The sequence below is a fragment of the Amia ocellicauda genome, chromosome 6 (assembly GCF_036373705.1).
Source record: "Amia ocellicauda isolate fAmiCal2 chromosome 6, fAmiCal2.hap1, whole genome shotgun sequence".
Lineage (NCBI taxonomy): Eukaryota > Metazoa > Chordata > Actinopteri > Amiiformes > Amiidae > Amia > Amia ocellicauda.
In genome coordinates this window covers 42,148,545-42,160,513 of record NC_089855.1, presented here as the reverse complement: position 1 = coordinate 42,160,513, position 11,969 = coordinate 42,148,545, and the positions used below count along the sequence as shown (strand labels likewise).

The 11,969-nt window shown below is 44.1% G+C and overlaps 1 pseudogene; it reads left to right on the top strand.

Moving 5' to 3' along the window:
* The first annotated feature begins 11,278 nt into the window (after window positions 1-11,278).
* LOC136752058 (uncharacterized) lies at window positions 11,279-11,389 on the top strand (annotated as a pseudogene).
* The last annotated feature ends 580 nt before the right edge of the window (window positions 11,390-11,969 follow it).

Here is an 11,969-nt window from a genome sequence, read left to right as displayed (position 1 = left end):
TCTACCGTGCTGCTGCCAAGAGCTGAGCTGTAGGTGTATCTTCCAAGAGAATCTCCCCGGAACCTGCCATTCACGATATACAGGCCCAGTCCCTGACAGAGCTGCAGTAATTTTTGCCCGTTTTTATTTACTCCCCTGTCGTGGCTGTGTCTGAGGGAGCTGATGGGGGTGTTTAAGGGGGTGTGGCCGAATATGTGGCTGTCTCCCTGTGTGCTGGTGAAGTCAGGCAGGCACCCTGTCCGGGCGTTCAGGTCCCCACAGATCAGCACACTTCCCTGGACCTGGAAGTGGCAGACCTCAGTCTGGAGGTTGGTGAAGATCTCCTCATTGTGATATGGGGATTCTGAGGGGGGAACATACACGGCACACAGGAACACATCGGTTTGTGTAGAAATTATTTATTTGCTTATTTTAAGCCATATGTGTGACTCTGCTGTTTTGATGGGCTGTATGGAGTCACTGAGCTCTGCTTTGTACCAGATTATTATGCCCCCGGAGTCCCTGCCGTGTCTGACGGAGGGCTTCTTCAGGGAGGGCACTATGACCTCTCTGTAGCCTGAGGGACAGTGACTGGACACGTCTGCCCGACACCATGTCTCTTGCAGGATGATGACATCCTTGTCTCTCACTCTATCTCTGAACTCCGGGTCTGTGCTCTTCAGCCCGAACACTGAGGAGCCCAGGCCCTGGATGTTCCACATGGTGATAGATAGGGATCGCATTTCTTTCTACTCTAATTAAGCAATTTATATACTCCTTTGGAATGAGATATATCTGGAAATGTGTGAGGTGGAAAGTAAACATATAAATAAATAGTAATACTGGTGATATGTAAAAATAGGAAACAAATAAATTAAAAAAATAAAAAATAAAAAACTCCTGACTTACACTCCTATATACATACGCATACACACATATATCTACATATATACACATATATGTAAGCATCCATATATCTACATAATTTTTAGAAAATGTCCATATATATCAGTATATAACTACATTTATACAGGGGTGATTTTCGGATGTGGTAATAGCTAGTCACCTCCTGCAGTGGTTTCTTTGTTATGCACAGTTACTAATCTTATCAGTCGGATGCAGATGAGGTTGAGCAGGTGTCGGCCACTCTGCTGACCGCTGCTGCGTAGTTGCGCTGGCTGTGATGCTGGGCTGCTCTGTGCATGTTCTGGATGGGCTCCACTCTGGGTCTGCTGTCCTGTGGTCGGGCGTATACAGGTTGGGGTCTGCAGTGTCCGGGCTGGGGAAGGTGGTGTGCAGGTGGAGGGCGGGGGCTCCCAGGGGCCACTCTCCTGATTGGCTCGGGGTTGTTCTGGGTGGTGTGGGTGCTGGAGAACCTTCTGTGGCCATGTGGGGGGCTGTCTGGGTTTCGGCCCAGGGCAATGTCTTTGAGTGTCTTTGCGAAGACGCTCACTGCTTGTTTGTGGAGATTGACGTTGTCAAACAAGCTGTGGGCCCCAAGAGTGGGGTGGTGTGCCAGGTGCACATTTGGCATCAGAGCACATCCCCGAGAGATCTCAGCGTTGATCATGTGGATGGTGTTGGGGTGGAAGTCCTTCCTGGGCAGCAGGGTGGAGATGATGATTTTGGCGTGGGTGAAGGTCTGGGTGGCCCTCTCCGCCACTCTTCTGATGGAGCTGGCCACCTTGTCCTGCTGGGTCCTCAGATCGTTTGTGCCTGTGTGTATAATAATATGGCTGGGGGAGCCGAGGCTCTTCTCGGACAGCTGCTGAATGGCCCTCTCTGTGGTCGGACACCAGACCTTGGAGATCTTGCCATCAGGGAAGAGCCGCCTCTCATTTATGAGTTTGCCATTTGAGTCTATCAGCAGGGCTACTTCAGTGTTCTTCTTCTGGTAGTCTTTCTGCGTGAGGGGGTCTCATCTGTGTTTGGTTCAGCCTGTGTGTGTGTTGCGCAGGTTTTGTGAGTGGTTTCGGGCTCAGGGTGTGTGTGAGTGCTGGGTGCAGTGTGTGTGTCTGAGTCAGGGTGTGTGTGTGTGTTGGGTGCACTGTGTGTGTCTTGCTCAGGGTGTGTGTGTGTGCTGGGTGCACTCTGTGTGTTCGGGTCGGGTTGTGTGTGTGTGTTGGGTGCAGTGTGTGAGTGGTGTGTTGTGTGAGAGTCAGTATGTCTGGATGTCATTGGGGTGGGAGGGCTCTGCACATTGTGCACTGCTGGGTTTCTTGAGGGCTAGTTGTTGTGGGCAGTGAATTTGTATAGCTTCTCCTTCAGGCTCTGCACTGTCTTGTCTCTGTGTTGCAGTTCCTCTCTCAGGGCCGTCAGCTCCCTCCTCATGGCCTCCCTGTCCTGCTGCAGCTCCCTCACCTCTTCCCTCAGCTCCCTCACTGTGACCTTGTGCTCGTGTTGGACTCTGTTGAGCTGGTCTGTTAGCTGCTCTGTGGTGTTGGAGGTTGTGAGATTGGCCAGCACCAGCTCTTTTAGCTCCATCAGCTCCACCTCCAGCAGGGACATGTTCTCCCTCAGCTGGGACACTGTGTCTGGTGTCTGAGGGGTGTCCTGCGCTGGGCTGCGTGTGGATTCCTCGCTGTTCTCTGGCGCGGTGCTCTTCCCTCCGTTCTCAAGGCAGTGTGGGGCTGGACTCTCCTCCTGTGTGGCTGCGTCTGTGCTCTTTTGGACACGTCTCTCCTTTTTCTCTCTGTCAGCCAGCGTTTTCAGTGAGTGGAACTGATTTTCAAAGGTGCACAGGCTGCCCTCGCTGCCCTGTATTAAGACTGTTCCAGTGTGGTACAGATTGATTGTCAGCATGGAGGTGTCTGGGTCGTCCTCCTCACTGATTGACACCTGCCTTCCTTTACTGATGCCTCTCCTTTTAATGTGCCTGTACAGTTGACAGATGGCAGCGTGCCAGGCGTCGGTGTGCTCGGTGTAGAAGACCAGGTTGCTGGTGACTTGCTGGTCTCCAGTCTGAGAGAAGTCGGCTCTGAGAGTCTCTGGGTTGTCCTTCAGTATGTGTTGTCTGAGACTCTTCCTGGCCTGAGCGTTCTTCAGGTGCTCTGGGTAATGGATCGCACAGCTCCTGCTCCTGCTCATTGTATCTTTTATGAATTGATACTTTCAAATTCAAACCTCTGTCACTTTTCAAATGTCAACAGCTTTTCAGTATAGACACAGTTCTGTGTTGATTATACTGTATGCTGTAATATTGAATATTTTCAAAGTTACATCATTTGTTTGTTTTTCCTATCATGTTACAAATGTTCCCTATGTGAAAGATGCATTATATCTTAACATTGTCAAAACAATTAAATATATACAGATTATTATTTTCCGTAAAGTTATATCACATTGCTTGACAGTTTTTTATTGATCCTGCAAAATTGGGAAAAGTGTTTAGGGAACAATTGTAACTTAAAGTTAGGGTTAGTGATAGGGTTAGGGTTATGAATATAATTGATATATAGAATTGTTAAGAAGTGTAAATGTTTACATTACATTTTTCATGGATTGTCTGAAAGTTTCAGTTCTATATTCGATTTGGAAACCGTTTTTTCTATTTGTGTATATGAAAGATATACATCTATGCAATATCTTCATTATTAAAGATAAACGCATTATTATTTTCGGCATTGTTGAAGCTCATTGGTATTACTGTGACAATACTTTATTATTGAAAAATATAAATATATATGAAAAGGTATCGTAAAAGAAATTAGAAACACCGTATACATTATTTTACTTTATAGCAGGGAGGAATCGCTATGTGTTATGTTGTTCCCCTAAGAACATATTATTTGAGTTGCATGTTGTAAAGCCGGACAGGTTAGAGTGACGCACGTCTTTGTGTTCTGGATAGAGAGGAGTAGTGGCGCTGCACTGCTGTGCTCGGCATTGTATTTGTAACTGCAACTCGGTTCATAAGAGACATAAACAAAAGTGCCAGGAACAATAAATTGTGTCAAGGAGTCCTGATGTAAACTGAACCCCAAACAACATGTCTACCTCCGAAGAGACTCGTTTCACGGTTTACAGACTGGCGGCAGCGAGGGATATTGTTTGCTTTTGTTTTTTCTCTACCGAGGCCGGATGCAGTGAGCTGTGCTTGCGGGTGACTGAGACAAAACCATGTCGGTGGTGAGTGAACTGTACTGTTAAAATCGGAAAATAATAATAAAAAAAAAACTTACGAAAGTAATAAACCGCTATGTCAAGTCAGTTAACCGCAAATAGCTAAGTTACACAAGTATAAAAATATATATATGGAAAATCCGATAGACAGATTGATTAATGTTGACGCAGCAAATGAAAATGAAGCGATTAATGCAGAAAGACGCACGAATACGACAGAGTAACACATGATCGTGTTGAGCTGCCTCCTTGCTTTCACGGAGATGGGAAGGATAAAGAAAGTTTCTCTCTGTGGAACACGCGTCTGGAATTGGCTGTAAAAGCTGCACAAACAGCACCAGGATCTTGCAACAATTGTACCAACACGTTTAAGTGCTGATGCACTGTCATACTGGGTTTCTTTACCCTCTGAAATGCAAAAAGACTATGCTAAAACAGTAGACACATTAAAATAAGTCTTTGGAAGAAAAGAATACCTACTGCATTTTCAAACTTTTGTTAATGCAAGACCCCGTCAGCCTAAAGAAGCATTAGAAGTTTATGCAGCCGAAGTAAGCAGACTTGTGCAAGAGGCGTTTCCCAATTACGGACAGCCAGCTATTGAAATGGAGCGTTTTAGACGTTTTGTTGCTGGTTTAGACCCAGTGCTGCAGGCAAAGTGTTATGAGCATGGTGCAAGTAGATTGGAGGAAGCCCTAAAAATGCCTTGCAAGTGGGAGCGGGTCAGGAAGTATTAAGAACTGCCTCTTCACATTTCTAAAGCACAATAAATGAGAAGGTTCTGGAACAACCATCTATATGTAAATCTGGAAATATCCTAACAGCTATGGTGTCAAGCAAGTCCATTTCATCTACGTCAGAGGAATCCCCCAAATTACTACAAGCTATTGCAGATTTAACTGCAGATGTTAAAGCATTCAGAGTAGAGGTGAGCCAGTTGAAGCAACAGCAAGAAAATCTCAAACATGTGCACAGCCAGTACAAAGAGGGGAAAAAGGACCGTCAGCCCTATCCAGAATGGATGAAACAAGAGAAATATCGTGCATCACGAAAAGCATCCCCTGATGGGTATAATTCTTCCTCTAGATCACAAAGAGATGTTTCTTCGCCTTTATAGAAACATGTCTCCTGGACCAAGACCCGGACATCATTCCCTACATAGGCAAAAATATGAAAGGTGGTCTCCATCACCAAGCAACCGTTACTATTCAAGAACTAACAGTCCTAGCAATCGCTATCACTCATCTCACCCTGATCAGCACTGCAGTTCAAGATATTCTCGTAGTCCATCTGCATCCTACTCACACTCAAGGGACAGGTACACCAGGAGAACACCCAGTCCACATCACCATGAGAGAAGGCCTGATTGCAGATACAGCAAACGTCATCTTTGCTTTGATTCTGAGGATCCCACCTATCAGGGAAACGAGTGGTAGCAGGTGCTGCGGGCCAAGTATCTGCTACATTGAATTACAGGGGTCCAGAGTCTGAAGCTTCAGCGTTAAACGACTCTCCAACCTCATATTGTTTTGCTGTTATTGAAGACACTGCTGTTCAAGCCTTCATTGATACTGGTTCACACATTTTTTTGATCAGTGAAAATTTAAGAATGTCAATTCCAGCACTGAAGACAAAGTCCATCAGAAAGACATGCGTGTTGGCAAGGTCAGTGACTGGTGAGTGCCTTGATACTCTTGGAACACTAACCATTAGTATTAGATTTGGAGAGGAGGTTTTTCTTCATGATGTTCAAGTGATAAGAAATTCCAATCAAGCTGTCATACTCGGATGGGATTTTCTGCAGAAACACCATGCAGTGATTGATGTACAAGGACAACTACAGTTGTGGAACTGGAAAGTCCCACTGTTGTTTTCTAAGCAAATCACACCTCTTTGTTGCAATGCTGTGACATTTGTGCCAATCTACATTCCTGCAATGACTGAGATGAATATCATGGCAAAGTTGCAGCCATTTACAGAAAATCAAATCTCAACTCCAAATTACTTAGGAATACTGGAACCTGAAGCATGCAACTACCCAGGTCTGTTTGTTGCCAGAACAATGTCTCCAGCGACGAAAGGATTAACAACCGTTGGTGTCATGAATCCTACCAATGACGACTGCCATGTCCCAAGTAACACACCACTGGGAAATTTTTACTCTCTGATAAATCAGGGAGGTGTAGAGTTCCAGGTTATTGAGGCTACTGTGCACAATATCAGGCAGACAGAAGGCACAAAGTTACCCACAGTGGACTTCAGTCAGTCTAAATTGAGTGATCCACAAATGGACCAGCTGGAGAACTTACTTTTGAAGTATTGTGATGCGTTTAGTTCACATGAACATGACTATGGCTGCACAGATGCTGTAAAGCACCACATTCGAACTGGAGATGCCCTACCGATCCGCCAACATGCTTACAGGACTTCTCCAGCTTTGAAGCAGGAAATAGAAAAACAAGTTCAGCAGTTGCTGGCCCATGACCTCATTGAGGAGAGCTGCAGCCCTTGGGCTTCACCTGTTGTTTAAGTCAAGAAAAAGGACGGCAGCTACAGATTTTGCAATGACTTCAAGAAATTAAACCCTGTCACCATACGGGACTCGCATCCCTTACCACGGATTTCTGAAGCTTTGGACAGCCTGGCAGGGGCATGCTGGTTTAGTACCATGGACCTGCCAAGTGGTTATTGGCAATTTCAGCTGGCATCAGAAAGCTGACTAAAGCTGAAGGCCAGTTAATGTTAGCTTGCACAGGATGAAGTCTCTTTCCTGGGACATGTAATCACCAAGGGTGGTCTCAGACCAGATTCCAGGAAGCTGGACAAAGTGAAAGATTGGCCAACACCAAGAACACCTACTGAGGTGAGAGCTTTTGTGGGTCTCTGTTCCTATTACAGACGATTCGTTAAAAACTTTGCCCAAAAAGCTGCACCACTGCATTTGCTCACTCAGAAGGGAGTTGTTTTTCAATGGACCCCTGAATGTGAAGATGCCTTTTACTCTCTGAAGTGTGCTCTAACTGAACATCCAGTAGTGGCCTATCCTGATTTTTCTCTACCATTCTTACTCTACACCGATGCTTCTCAGAATGCAATTGGCTCTGTGCTCACTCAGGTTCAAGACAGAAAAGAAAGAGTGATTGCATACGCAAGCCACACCCTCACTCCTTCAGAGAAAAAATGGTCTAAATATGATCTTGAACTCTGGGCAATAATCTGGTCTGTGTGGCACTTTAGGCACTTTCTGTCTGGCACCCCATTTAAAATTGTCACAGACCACAAACCATTGCTGAGTCTGAAGAAAAGTCCAGCTGATGGTGATCCCACAGGAAGAAGGGGACGTTGGATTCTAGATCTGGATGTGTATGACTGTGTAATTATTCACAGGGAAGGAGCACAGCATGCCAACGCTGATGCTTTATCCAGAAGACCGGACATTTCTCAGAGTAGTAAGGGAGTGCAGTGTTTACTTGTCACCTCACAGAAACAGAAAAGTACGTCATCTACTGACATGCAAAACAGTTGGTCTTCTGAACTACAGCCTGAACAAGCTGTTCCTGTAAGACAAACCTGTGAAGATTTAGCAATTGACATTGATGAACTGAAGCATAAACAACAAGCGGATGTCATTCTGAGAACTGTGATGAAATGGAAAGAAATGGATAACCGAAGACCTACTGCACGACGAATCAAAAACTCCCCGTCAGCTCTGAAAAAGCTCTGGTATGAGTTTCCTCGCCTGACTTTGGAAAATGGGATCCTCTGTCAAAAAATTAAAACCTTTCTGCAGAAAGCCTATACTTACCAATTGGTTCTTCCTGAATCCCTCATTCAGACAGACCTCACTTACCTACATGGAAATGTCTTCAGTGGACATTTAGGGACTGAACGAACTTTGCAGAGAGCCAGAAAAATCTGCTATTGGCCTTACATGTCACGTGACATTTACAAGTTCTGTACAGAGTGTTTAACATGTCAGACTCGCAGTGCTCCAACACCAAAAGCTAGAGCTCCTTTACAACCTATTGTGGTGGATCGTCCATTACAGAAATTTGCTGCTGACCTCACCGAGCTACCAGTCACTTCTCAAGGCAACAGGTATGTTCTTGTTATAATGGATTATTTTACATGCTATGTGAATCTCTTTCCTTTAAAAGATCAGCGTGCAACAAGTGTAGCTCAATGCTTGTTTGAAGACTTCATCCGCCAACATGGTATACCTGAGTCCATCCACACTGACCAGGGCAGACAGTTTGAGTCTGATCTGGTGAAGCAGCTGTGTAGCAAGTTGGGAATTGAGAAGACACGAACATCTCCGTACCATGCCCAATCAGATGGCATGGTGGAAAGACTGAACCGGACATTAAAAGACCAATTAGCTAAATACATCTACCAAAATGGAGGAGAATGGGACAAATACCTCTCACAGGTGGAACTTGCGTACAATTCAAGTGTACATTCCAGTACTGGATATACTCAATTTTTCCTTGCTCATGATCGGGAACCTTGTCTGCCTGTGGACGTTTTGTTGAACTGCAGTTCATTCACTACTCAAGCAACTCCGGGCACACCAGCTGCTTATGCCCTGGATGTCTTTAACCGCCTGTCACATGCTTTTGACATGGCCGCTGAGTAGTCGAAAGAATCTAAACTACTGCAAAAGATTCACTATGATCAAAAGCTTGCTTTTAACCCCTATGCTGAAGGTGATCTTGTTTTCCTTGATGATCCTGCCAATCAAAGGAATAAACTTGCTCCTAGATGGAAAGGGCCACATAGAGTTCTGAAGAGGTTGGATAAAGACGGTTGTCCTGGCGTGACCTATGAAATCACTGACCCAAAAGATCCACGATCCAAATCATGGATTGTATATTACAATCTGCTGAAGGCATACAAAGGTCCTTGGTCTGACTTACCTGCTCATCCAGAAGCGCCTCCACAGCTGTTTAGAGATCCTGATGATGCACCTGTCAGTCCGCCATCAACACTGACGGCTTTGTCTGGAGACGTCCCTTACCCACTTCCAGTTCCAGCGAGCTCCAGTCATCACTCGATGCCGTCTCTCTCTCTTCTTTCTTCCACAGCTCCTGTCCAGAGGGATATGCTACCTGTTCCAGGTGTTGTTCCACAGCCTGCTCTAGCACTTGAGCCATTCCCAGGTGTCACCCATTCTTCCAGCCTTCGGGATGCCCAAGTCACAGTGCACCCAGAGACTGTGTCTTACCTCAGCGACCGCAGACTCCTGTGGCATTACCTGCTGGATGTACCTAGTGGTCGTAAAGTTATGAAACCTGACAAGTTTAAAGATTTAGTTATTTCGTAGTACATACCTGTTTTCATGTTACATTACAGTTCAATTCAGTAATGGCTTCTAATTTGTCATTCTTAAAAAAAAAAAAAAGTTCCTATTGTACTGATATACATCTATTGTGATTAAATTACTGCAACATCAGTTTATCATTTGGAAAATCTAAGTGTGTATATATATATATATATATAAAAATGTAACATTAGAAAAACTGTATGATTTATTTAATTAAGAAACGAGGACGTTTTAAATAAAGTGGGGGAAGACTGAGACATTAGTCTATTATTGAAAAAAATAAATATCTATGAAAAGGTATCGTAAATGAAATTAGAAACACTTTATACATTATTTTACTTTATATCAGGGAGAAATCGCTATGTGTTATGTTGTTCCCCTAAGAACATATTTCAGTTGCATGTTGTAAAGCCGGACAGGTTAGAGTCACGCACGTCTTTGTGTTCTGGATAGAGAGGAGGTGGCGCTGCACTGCTGTGCTCGGCATTGTATTTGTAACTGCAACTTGGGCTCCAGCACCGGCACCATGTCGGTGGAAAAGCGCTAAGTGAGCTCACACTGAGCTCAGTGTAATGTCTGCTCTGGAGGGCTCACAGTGTGACCTAGTCGTGAGTTCACGTCTTTACTGGGTAGTCCTTGACAACTTAATTGACTCAATTCTTGGGCTTAATTGGTCAAAATGACCATTGGTTGAAGGTACTCAGGGACTGATGTGTAGAGAGACTTATTAAACCTGCAGGATTGTGGTTTTCCCAGAACAGAATTAACCAGCTCACCACAAAGGAACATGGTAGGTGCTATTGCAACATGGATTACACAAAAAAAATGAAATCCAAGTATGTAGTGGTCCTTGGGCCATTGTGTGGTGATCCAGATCACTTCAGCATGAATTTTGCAGTGGTCTGGACTACAACTCCAGGGACTACTGTGCAGTGGTCCAGACCTCAGAAACTGTATGCATATGAACAGTGAAGTAGGCATCATAACTGTAGCCAATACTTTGTGGTTAAAATGCTTAATTTAATCTCTGTATTGTACGGAATAATAATAACAACTGTAAAACATAAGAGAAGGGCCTGATAATAAATACATTACACAATAGACTAGAACCCTTAGAATATAATAATATGAACATTTTCATGATTAGTATGATTGTAGTTTGGATGATATATTAATGCAAGTTGATAACATATTTTACAGAAAATGGGTTTTAGGAATTGTGTTAAAAATACTAAAAGAATTGTCTTAGGGACCACTGCTCCTTTTTTCCAGACCAATGTATAGCCCACTTTTCTTTTAAATTATGTTTAAAACAAAATTGAGGAAGCAGTGGTTAGTTCTGAATCAAACATATTGACCCCCTCACTCAATCTGTAAGTCCTGCAGCAAACATTGGAATATGCATAGATATTTGCACAGACTGGTATAAATGTCCCTAATAAATAACCAAATGCCATTTTTGTTGTTTCAAATGTGTCCAACATCTTACCAGTATGTCCTTTTAGTATGTCACAAAGGTTCCCTAATTCGTTTTACAAATGTTCCCTGTATGTTATGAATGTTCCCTAAGCATGTGACGAATGTTCCCTCGTTTATGTTACAGATGTGCCCTAGCACTTCTCTCTCTCTTTCTCGGTCTCTCACTCTCAATTCAGTGCATTTGTATTTTAAAAGCAATTGGACATGCATACATACATACATACATACATACATACATACATACATACATATATATGGAAAATAAACAATACAATTATAAATCACAATAAGATGTAATAAAGTACAGAAAAGCAAAATGTAATAAAATGTGATCTTTAATACAAACAAATATGTATGGCTGGTCGGAAGCGTCTTGGACTCGGGTTCCTCTTCATTATAACGCTTTTGCCTTTTGTTAAAGCTTTCCATGGAGGGGAACGTGGATGAGTTTGTACCATTCTTGGGAGGCTCTGCCTTGTTGGGGTGGAGCTGTGATCCAGGTGAACAGCAGATCGGGCATAGGTGGGCTTGTGGGCGGAGAAGGAGGAAGGCCGGTCAAGCAAATAAGCTTGCTAAGGTACGCAGCAGCAGCAAACAGCCCCCCCATCCAGCCAGCCAGGCAGTCTGGCTGGCAGTGGCTGAGTCGTTGACAGACTGCAAGCAACAGAATGCACGTGCTCTGTGATGTCATAGCAGTCAGCTCAGAGAGAGGTTCGTGATGTCATCGCTGAGTTGGCTGGCTCTGTGTGTCTTGCTGGCTGTGTGTGTTGAACCGTCTTAGAAATAAGTGGAGAAGGCGCGGAGATAAAGCAATCAGTACTTTAATCGAGCAGCTCGGAAGCCCCACGTCAGTAATAATTCCTTCAGTGAGACTTAATGTTTACAAACATGAGTATAACTTTATAGGAAAAATGACATAACATCTTATGGCCATTCATCCAATCAGCAGATACAGGTCCGGGTCCGTTTTACGATCTGTCCTCCCGTGAAGAGGTGATGGATCCAAAGCGGATGTCCGTCTTTGATGTGCACTAAGAAGATACGATCCCACGGTCATCATTTACCT